The sequence below is a fragment of the Zalophus californianus genome, chromosome 12 (genome assembly GCF_009762305.2).
Source record: "Zalophus californianus isolate mZalCal1 chromosome 12, mZalCal1.pri.v2, whole genome shotgun sequence".
Taxonomy (NCBI): domain Eukaryota; kingdom Metazoa; phylum Chordata; class Mammalia; order Carnivora; family Otariidae; genus Zalophus; species Zalophus californianus.
Window position 1 is genome coordinate 83,379,960 of NC_045606.1, and position 11,617 is coordinate 83,391,576.

The window sequence follows — 11,617 nt, forward strand, 5'->3', positions numbered from 1 at the left end:
TCAAACATGTGGTGGGGTTAACGCCAGTATCTTAGAATAGCTGTCAAATCTAGGCCTCAGAGGTGGGTGAATGGAAGAAAATTCTTGGGGCAGTGGAAATCAGGCCAGATCGACAGAAGTGTGGAGAAAGGCCTGAAGGAAGGTGAAAATCTGGCTGGGGTGAGGTGGCAAGAAAGGTACTGCTAGTTCTCTGGGCCTCAAACACTACTATGTAAATAGGGACTTTGAGTCCAAGAGTGCAGATTTTGCAGAATGTTCAATGAAATTCTGATCCCCTCTGAATTTGTTTTCTATTGCTGCTGTAACAAACCTGAAATTTAAAACACACGAATTTGTCATCTTACAGTTTCGAAAGTCAGAAATCTGAAATGGGTCTCACTGGTCTAAAATCAAGGTGTCGTCAGAGCTGAGTTCCTTCTGAGGGCTCTAGGGGATCCATTTAACAACTTCTAGAGACTGTTTGTTTGCCTGGCCCCTGTTTTCATCTTCAAAATACATCAACCTCTGCTTCTATGGTCACATCTTCTTTTTCTCAGACTCTGACTCTCCTATGTCCCTCTGATTATATTGAGCCTACCCAGGTAATCCAGAATAATCTTCCAATTTTAAGAGTCTTAATTTAACCACATCTATAAGGTTCCTTTTACCGTGTAAGGTAATAAACACACAGGTTCCAGGAATGAGGACATGGACATTTTGGGGTGGTCATTATTCAGCCTATGATACCCCCTTCCCACTGTCATGCATCGCTTAAGGTGAGGGAACCTTAGGAAGAGCTTGAGGTGGGCGTTGTCTGGCCTTGGTTCTAAAAATTACCTAACATTTATTGAGTGCTTACTGTATTCCAGGCACACATTTATTGCAAGTTTAATATGAGGGTCCTTTAATATGCTATTTTCTGACACGTTCTCATCCCAAAGAGCAGATATGTAAACAGGGTCAGGGACCAGTTTCAAAAAGGGGACACAAAAACCTTCTACCAGAAGAGCTCCCCTGGGCCATTACTATAAGGAGGTCAGGAACATTTTGTAAACCATACTCTCTCCCCACAAAAAATAAGAGTAATTAGATATTCCAAATTGCCATAGATAAAACACTTAGAGAAGGGGATAAAGTGGGGTGTAACCATGCTCTATAATTTACATTGGAAGTTAAGTTTCTAGAGTCTTCTCACTAACATGCCAGGAACCTGGTAAATCAGTCAGATGAATGGAATAGCATAGAAACTCCAGAAGCATTTTCAACCATCTGTACTCACTGACTAATAAATACAGTGATGAGAGGAAGGGGTGATCACTAATAATGTTAGGACAAGTAGATTACGGTATGAGAAAGAAGCAACTGAGATTCATCTGTCACATACACTAGATTGCATTCCAGAGGGTAAAATAATTATTTTAAAACAAAAGAAAGAAAAAAATAAAAATCGGAATATCATATTGATCCCAGCTGTAGGGAGCTAGAGTGGACAGCTTTTCAGTGCACCTGCCCAGTCCACAGTGGTTCTTCCTTCTTTGGAAATAGGTCCCCTACCCCTCAAGCCATAGGGGTGAATCTTAAGGAGCCATATTTGTACTGTAAGACATGGTCTCCCAGACAGAGCTAACCGGGATCAGTCTTCGGCACTGTATTACTTTCCTAGGGCTACTGTAACAAAGATCCACAAACTGGGTGGCTTAAAACAACAGAAACTTATTGTCTCACAGTTCTGGAGGCCAGAACTTAAAATCAAGGTGTTGGTAGGGCCATGCTGCCCCTGGCATCTCTAGGGGAGGATCTTTTCTTGCCTCTTCCAGTTTCTGGTTAAGCTTCCAGAGCCTTAACCTTCATTGGCATTCCTTGGTTTGTAGCAGCTTAATTGCAACCTCGGCCTCCATCTTCACGTGGCAGTCTTCCGTCTGTGTCTGTGTTCCAATTTTCTCTTCTTATAAAGACACCAATCGTGTTGGAATAAGGGCCCATCCTATTCCAGTATGACCGCATCTTAACTAATTACATCTGCAATGACCCTATTTCTAAGTGAAGTCACATTCTCAGGTACTGTGGGGGGTAGGGTACTCAGGGGGTTAGGGCTCCCCTTTTAGAGGGGAGGAACGAGAAACACTATTCAACCTGTAACAGGCACCTAGCCCAAACCATGCCAGAATTCCTTCCCTGGGATTTGGAATTGAGAATGAGATTCTAGTCACAGCCTGAGCTGACTGGTCTGGTGAAGAAAGAGAAGCAAATGGAAACTGAGGCTCAGCCTTCTTACACTTTATGAACTAAGTAGCAGAGAAAGTCTATTTACAGAAAAAGAAGAATGAAACAGATGGGGGGTGGGGAGGCAGAGAAAAAAAAAGGGGCAGAGGAAGAATGCTCCGGGTGGCAGCTTTCACTACGGTCCTACAACCTTTCTGCAGCTTCACTGCTGTCCCGCCTTGGGTTCCCTGAGACACCGTAGGCTTCCCGAAAAGCTTGGTTTGTTTGCTTAAGGAAACTCAACTTGGTTTCTGTTGCTTACAAGCAAAGCTAATAGAAAAGCTATAATCAGAATAAGATACCCTATTAGTTTTCCTTGCTGCTGTAACAACCTATCACAAACTTAGTGCTTAAAACAACACAAATTTATTATCATACAGTTCTGTAAATCAGAAACCTGGTATGGGTCTCACTGGGCTAAAACTCAGAGTGTTGGGAGGGCTGCATTCCTTTCTGGAGGTGCCAGGGAAGAATCTCTTTCCTTGACTTCCCCAGCTTCTTGAAGCCCCTTCTTCCATCTTTAAAGTCAGCAACACCATTTGTCTGGTTCTCTACAGCCAGAAAAGTTTTCTTCCTTTTAAGGACTCAAGTGATTGGATTGGACCCACCTGCATAACACAAGCTAATCTCCCCACCTCAAGGTCCTTAACTTTAATCACATCCATCTGCAGAGTCCCTTTTGCCATGCAAGGTGTCATATTCACAGGTTCAGGGATTCGAATGTGAACATTTTTTAGGACCCATTATTCTGCCTTCCACAGATGCATAACAAAATGTGTCATGACCATTTGTAATAAGATAGATGGCTGAGAGTTTAATGGTCTTTCTTTGTACTGTTTTTCTTGTAAAATTGTTTCATTTTATTTGAACCACTCATTCTGAAGCTTTGGCCTCCTAATGCTCTTTTTGAGGAACACAGGGTCAACTCTGTCAGATTCAAGGACCTTTATTTAGCTGCCTTCTCATAGCTGAAGGTTTAACTATCCCAGAAAGACACTGAATGAGGACATTACCAAAAGACCTGATTGGAGCCAGGAAGGAGTAAACAGAATGGCATCAAATTGCTTATTCCCCACTAGAGAACTGCACGTATTAAAATGTTATTACTGAGAAAAAGACAATTGAAATTTCTCTGAACAGAGAGTCTGGGGTGAATACCTTGATAAAGGTGTTGTTTCTGGCAGAGGGCTGTAAAGGCCAATTTACTTATAGACACAATAAAGGAAATGTACATCCACAGGAAGGCAGGTAAACTCATGTAGTCAACAAAGACAAATGGGCCAGGTGCCATTGTGGGACTGGGCATACAGTGGAGAACACAAGTTCCTGCCTTCCCAACTCTACTGAAGGATATAGATTTGTACAAAATATGTTATATATTACATATACTATAATGTCAGGGAGAGATATAGGCTATGAAGAAAAATAAAGCAGGATATGAGGGTAGACAGTGAAGGAAGAGGTGCTGTTTTGGATGAGGCAGTTTTAAAATGCCTCAAATTTAAAAAGAACATTATTTTTGGAAACAATTATAGACTCACAGGAGGTTGCAAAGAAACAGAGAGAGAAGTCCCATGCACTTTTCCCTCATCTCCCCGAATGTTAGCATTTTATGAAATTATAGTACAGTATCAAAACCAAGAAAGCGACATTAGTGCAAACCCATAGGGCTTGTTCAGATTTCACCAGTTACACATGCGCTCATTTGAGTATGTGTGCATAATTCTAGGTAATTTTAACATGTGTATAGTCTTGCATAATCATCACTACGATCAAGGTACTGACCTACATATACGAATTATACTCAATAAAGCTATTACAAAGAAATACTTAACTGTGCCATCATCACAAGACACATCAGTTACCTCTTTGGGGCCACACACATCCCTCCCCACCATCACTAATCCCTGGCGATCACTAATCTGTTTTCCATCTCTATCATTATGTTATTTCATGTGACATAAATGGAATCATGCAGTAGGTATCCTTTTGAGATTGGGTTTTTCCACTCAGTGTCATTCCCCTGAGATTCATCCAAGTGACACGGATCAATAGTTCTTTCCTTTTTATTTCTGAGTAGTGTTCCATGGTATGGATGTACCACAGTTTGTTTAATCATTCACCCATTATAAGATGCTTGGTTAGTTTCCAATTTTGAGCTATTATGAATAAAACTGCTATGAACATTTGTGTACAAGTTCCTGCATAAAAATAAGTCTTTGTTTCTCTTGGCTAAATGCCCAGGAGTGTGATTGCGGGGTTGTATGGTAAGTGTATGTATGGTTTTTCCAGAGACTGACAAACTGTTTTCCAGAGGAGCAGTATCATTTTATATTCCCCAGCAACGTATGAGTGATCCATTTTCTCCACAGCCTTGCCAACATTTGGTGTTAATCACAGTTTTTCATTTTAGCCATTTTGATACGTATGTTGTGATATCTCATTGTGGTTTAATTTGCATTCCTCTAATGACTAATGTTGAATATCTTTTCATGTATTTATTTGCCACCAATATATTCTCTTTGGTGAAGTGTCAGTGCATGTCTTGCTCATTTTCTAATTGGATTGTTGGTTTTTTTAATGCTGAGTTTTGAGAGTTTTTAAAAATATATTCCAGGAGCGCCCGGGTGGCTCAGTCAGTAAAGCGTCTGCCTTTGGCTCAAGTCATGATCCCGGGGTCCTGGGATCAAGCCCCATGTTGGGCTCTCTACTCAACGGGGAGCCTGCTTCACCCTCACCTTCTGCTGGCTGCTCCCCCTGCTCATGCACGCACTCTCTCTCTCTGTCAGATAAATTAATAAAATATTTTTTAAAATAAATAATAAATAAATAAAATATATTCCAGACATTAGACCTTTGTCAGATATGTGATTTGCAAATATTTTCTCCCGGTCTGTAATTTGTCTTCTCATTCTCTTAACAGTGTCATTTTCAGCACAAAGTTTTAAATTCTGATGAAGTCCAATTTATCAATTTTTTTCTCCTATTGGTCATTCTTTTGGTGTTAAGTCTAAGAATTCTTTGCCTACTCACAGGTCCTGAAAATTTTCTCTGTGTTCTTCCCTAGAAGTTTTATAGTTTTACATTTATATTTAAGTCTATGATTCCTTTTAAGTTAATTTTTGTATAAGGTATGAAGTGTACATTGAGTTTCATATTCTTTCTTACGGATGTCTAATTGCTCTGGTACCATTTATTGTAAAGATTATCCCTCCTCCATTGATTTTTTTTTTTTTTTTGCTTCTTTGACATATTTAATTGGGCATATTTGTGGGCTTGTTTCTGAGATCGCTATCTGTTCCATTGGTGAATGTGTCTATCTTTCCACTAATGTCACCCTGTCGTGATTACTGTAGCCCTATAGTAAGCCCGAATACTGAGAAATGGTTTCTCCCACTTCATTCTTGTTTTCCAAAAATTGTTTTGGCTAATCTAGAGCCTTTCACTTTCCACATAAATTTTAGAATAAGCTTGTCTATGTCTAATGCAGAAACTTGCCGAGATTTTGATTAAAATTACGTTGAACCTAGAGGTTTAGGGCATCAGTTTAGGGGGAAATGACATCTTTATTATATTGAAGCTTCCCATCCATGAACGGTGTGTCTCTCCAAGGATTTAAGTTGTCTTTTATTTCTTTCATAAGCATTTTATAATTTTCATCATACAGATCCTATACTTATTTTTGTCAGATTTAAACTTACATATTTTATTTTCTTTGGAGTGATTTATAAGGCATGTCTTCTTCAGGGGGGATAGTTGAACAGACACCTGAGTGAAACAAGAACATGGAGTGAGCTTATGCTCATAGTGCAAAGGTCCTGAGACAGGAGCTTGCTTGGTGTACATAAAGAACAACAAGGAGAACAGCATGTTTGCGGTGGACTGAGCTAGAAAAAGAGTAGTAGCAAATGAGATCCAGGTTGTCAGGGGTTGACAGGGCCTTGGTGAAGTCATGATGAGACTATAGAATTTTACTCTAAATGTGATGAGGTGCCATCAGAGAGTTTTGAACACAGATGATATAGCCCAATTGATATTTTAGAAGGATTGTTCTGGCACTGGAAAATAGGCTGTGGGAAGGTAAGGGGAAACAGGAAGCTATATTAGGAAGCTATTGGAGTGGCCTAGATGACAGATGCTGGTAACACAGACCAGGTTGGCAGCTGTGGAGGTGATGAGGAATTGTTGGAGTCTAGACATATTTCGAAGGTGTAGCTGAGAGGACTGGGTATGAGATGTTAAAGAAAGGGAAGAGTTGAGGATGACTCTAGGGTTCTTGGCCAGTGCAGCTGGCTAAACAGTGGTGCCATCTACTGAGAAGAGGAAAACTTCATTCTTTTTTTAAAGATTTTATTTATTTATTTGTCAGGGACAGAGAAAGAGAACAAGCAGGCGGAGCGGCAGGCAGAGGGAGAAGCAGGCTCCTGGCTGAGCAAGGCACCTGATACAGGACTTGATCCCAGGACCCTGGGATCATGACCTGAGCTGAAGGCAGACGCTTAACTGACTGAGCCACCCAGGTGTCCCTGGAAAACTTCATTCTTTAGCATAAAAACAAAAATTGTCACTGTCCAGAAAAGACCTAAAACCCGCTATTCCAGTGCGCAGTCCCAGATCAGCCATGTATCTGCAATGTTGGCTACTGGTTGGACTTCCAGAAACTACTGAAATGGTACCATAGGAAGGATGTTGGAGATGAAAGAAGGGAAATGAAACCAATATTTATTAAGCACATAAGGACCAAGATTTGTCATGCTGCTTTACATTAATACTCATTAGTTTCCCTATAGCTAAATAGTAATATGCTTTTTTTCTCTTTTCTTTTTTACTTGCTGTAAAATATATATATAAACATAATAGTTATCATTTTAACCATTGTAAGTTTATACTTCAGTGGCATTAAATATATTTACAATGTTGTATTATCATCACCACTATCTAGATCCAAAATGTTTTCATCATCCCTACCAAAAATTCTGTAGTAAAGCTAGTAAACCATATTCTACTTCGTGTCTCTATGAATTTGCCTATCCTAAGTGGTTCATGTAAGTGGAGTCATTCATTCTTTGTCCTTTTGTGTTTGGCTTATTTCACTTAGCACATAGTTTTCAAGGTTCATCCATGTTATACCACATATCAAAATTTTATTCATTTTTATAGTGGAATAATATTCCATTGCATGCATAGACCACATTTGTTTGTCCATTCATCTGTTAATGGACACTTGGGTTGTTTCTACCTTTTGGCTATTGTGACTAGTGTTGTTGTAAATATCTGTGTATAAGTGTCTGTTTGACTTCCTGCTGTCAGTTCTTTTGGACATATACCTAGAAGTGGAATTGCTGGCTCATATGGCTATTCTATGTTTAGCCTTTGAGAAAACCATGAAACTTTTCCATAGCAGTTGCACCATTTTCTGTTCCCACCAGCAATGCACAAGTGTTCCCATTTCTCCCTGTTCTTGTCAACACTTGTTATCCTCTGTGTGTGTATGTGTGTTTTATTAGCCATCCTAGTATAGTAACTGCAAAGTAATATCTCATTGTGGTTTTGCATTGCTCTAATGACTAATGATGTTGAGCATCTTTTCATGTGCTTATTGGCCATCTGTAGATCTTCCTTGGAGAAATGTCTATTCGAGTCTTTGTCCCTTTTTAAATTAGGTTTTGTTGTTGCTGTTGTTGTTGTTGTTGAGATTTAGGAGTGTTTATGTATCCTGGATATGAATCCCTTATTAGATATATGATTTGCAAATATTTTCTCCCATTCTATAGGTTGTTGTTTGTTTGTTTGTCTTTGCTTTTCTGATAGTATCCCTTAATTCACAAAAGTTCTTCATTTCAATGAAGTCCAATTTATCTATGTTTTCTTTTATTGCCTCTGCTTTTGGTGTTATACCCATGAAATTGGTGCCAAATCCAGTGTCATGCAAATTTTCTCCAATGTCTTTTTCTGAGAGGTTTATAGTTTTAGCTCTTAAATATAGTCTTTGATCCATTTTGAGTTAATTTTTATACAGTGTGTACAACTTCATTCTTTTGCATATAAATATCCAGTTTTCTCATCACTGTTTGTTGAAAAAACTGTCCTTTCCCGATTGAATAGTTTTGGCACCCTTGTAGAAAATCAATTGGCCATATAAGTGAGGGTTGGTTTTTAGGCTCCCTATTCTATTCTGTTGGCTGTCTTTATGTCAGTACTATACTGTTTTAATTACTGCAGCTGAGTAGTAAGTTTCAAAGTCGGGAAGTGTAAGTCTTCCAATTTTATTAATCCTTTTCAAGATTGTTTTGGCTATTCAGAGGCCCTTGCAATTCTGTATGTACTTAAAGATCAGTTTTTCCATTTCTGTGAAAAAGGCTATTGGAATTTTGATAAGGAGTGCATTGAATCTATAGATCGCTTTGGGTAGTCTTCCCATCCATGAACACAGAATGTCTTTCCATTTATTTAGGTCTTCTTTAATTTCTTCAAGCAATGTTGTGTAGTTTTTAGTGCACAAGTCTTTTACCTCCTCGATTAGATTTATTCCTATGTATTTAATTCTTTTAGATGCTCTATAAATGGAATTGCCATCATAATTTCCTTTTCACGTTGTTCACTGCTCATGTATAGGAACACAATCAACAATATCTCATTTTTTGTAAAGAAAGAAATAGGGACTTAGAATAAGTTGTTCAAAGGTCTTTGGTTAGTAAGGTCCAACTCAGGTCTCTAACTCCAAATCTATTGTGCTACCTCTCAAAGGAGGTAGCTTACCTGGTCCCTTTCCCATATTGTCCTTTCTTTCTGACTTGATGCTCTTAGTTGCAAATTAAGAAACACTAGAAAAAGAAGAAAATGGAGCACTGCAACAATTATGCTCTAAATTCTGGCCAGTGTGACAACTGAACCATAGGGAGGCAACCAAGTTCTCAAGGACACCCATGATATTCCATAGTTACATTCATGTCCATTCTTTTTGAGTGGAGGGCCCAGAGACAAATAACAAAGAGCCAACATTGAATGTGTGACCTCAAAATGCCAAAGTGGTTGGTGAGAATGACTCAGAAATCAAGAAGCTACTTTTAGCAAATCAAGTACTGTAATGCATTGTCAACACGGGAGAGTTCCTCATGGCCCTGACCAAAGGACTGTGTCATGGCACGTAGTTGGGGTTAATACTCTTGAGGAACTGGGTGGGGGTGCCTGAGGCTCAGGAGAGGTGCACTCTGCAGCCTGCCACCAGGTTAGAGACCAGGAGTGTGTCAAGTAACACTGAAGAGTCTCTAACAACCATGGCAGTCCTGATATGCCTGCAGGAGGGGATGGATGAGCTTTGTCCAAGACCCTGAATGCCATTCAGGAACCGCTAGGTTCTCTTCCCCAGTCCCCACTGAGTACTTTTCCTCCTCTCCCAAACCTGCTGTCTCACAGGATTTCTGAATCTCCATCTCCTGCTGATTCTGCAGAACAGCACAGGCAATTTGAATGTAGAGCCATGACTACTGTTGCACCTGCCACTGATGGGAACCTGACCCACTAGCTGTGGACAGTGCTATGAGAAGTTCCTCAGTCTGCTTTCCTGCTGCCCCTTGCCTAGGCCAGCAAGATATCCAGAAAGGAATGCTGAAGCCTGGTAAACAGAAGTATGCTTCTATGTATACTTCTATTATACATACATACACACAAACACACATACAGAGTTGAGAAATTCGAATATCTTCTCCCTCCTCCCGAAGGGAAGAACATTCTGGCCAGAAGATAACACCTTGGGATCTTCTCAATTTACCCTCTTCTATCTCTCCAGTGTAAAGGTGCTCTATTGCAGTGAGGTATTCTTCCTCATACCTGCCAAGAAATCCCAGACAAGGAATGATAGAGCCTTCATACCTAATGAATTACTAACATTTTTAGGTGGAGAAGTAAGGAGTTGCCCAAGCACATATGTAGGTTCCTCCTAATATGTAGGATACTGAGAAAATCCCACAGGGCTTCAAAGCTGCCTCAGTAACAACCTGATAGAAAATAAGTGAAGAAAGTTCACAAAGCAAAATGTCAGCATGGTATCCAGGTAACTTTCTCTGTGGTTCAGACTTTGGACGTGTTATAACAGCATTTCATTTATATCACAGAAAAAAATTAATCAAGTAGGTCATAATGCTTTAAATTATTTTTCCAGTGGGACTCTTATGCTCTAATGACACGGTCTATTCCTACTTCTTCCATAAATCACCAGCGACTTCCCTCAAATGGTCCCTTGCCTCCAGCCTCTTGCCCTTCAGAGCATCCTCACATTGCCTCATTAACGTTCTTAGGCATATCAATCCTCAGATCAAAAATCTGCACTATTTCCTTGTTGCCAATAGAATTAAACCTTAATTCCTCTCTATGCCATTTGAGGTTTCTTACCGATCATTTTCCCTCCTTCTCCTCTACTGGGTCCTGATTGCCAGGCCAGTCACGCTCTGGAGTAAAAAGTCCTAGTTTCCTGCACTTGTAATGGCAGCTCTACTCCTCTCTACTTTTCTAACTCCTCCTTCTCACACTTCAGGGCTGGGTTCAAATCCCACTTCTTCCATTTCCACCCACACCAGTCTCTCCCTGCTAGAAATTCCTATTGCACACTCACTGTACACCTCATTTTAGCAGCTTATTTATTGAGTGATTAATATGCATGTCTGACTGCACTAGATGCTTTGTGACTACAGAGACTAGAATAAGGTCCCTGCCCTGGTGGAGAAGACTTAGCTGCTTTATCATGATATATTACTGTCTCCTGAGGGCAAGGCTGTCTCCACAGTAAAATGCAAGTTCTCAAGTTCTGCAAGGATATCATGCTTATTATGGTGCTATGGACATCCTAGGATTTCAGAAAAACTAGATTGAATTAAATCCTCTCTCTGTGTCTCTGTCTCTGGGGCTTACCCACTAATTGAGGATGGTAGCTGAAGTGCAATAGCTGATTTGTTCTTAAATGGCCAAACCTAACACAACTCGTCTACTTCAGCTGTGCTTAAGGGGTAAGGGTAGGGGTGAGAAAGGAAAAACCATCCTAGCATGTTGTGACATGGAAAAGTTGCTCAATGTAAGTCCACTCTCCTGGAGGGACCCCTTGCTGTAGGTGTAAACTGTTGCAGGGTGAAATCAAGTGCGGTGACGCAAAGCCCCACAAGTAAAGGAGTGAGGAAAGGCCAAATGAGTAGAATAGGGAAGGAAAGCAGCAGAAACTTCCTCAGCCAGCATATGAGCGGCAAGGGCCATAAAGAAAGGAATGGCTTCCTTTGAACGTAACCAAAGACATGCCAGGGTCAGTCGTCGGAAACCACGGTTCGCACTTCACACATCTGTAGCAATACAGGCTGATGTGGGCACGTTGGGTTTCCAAACACCTGCT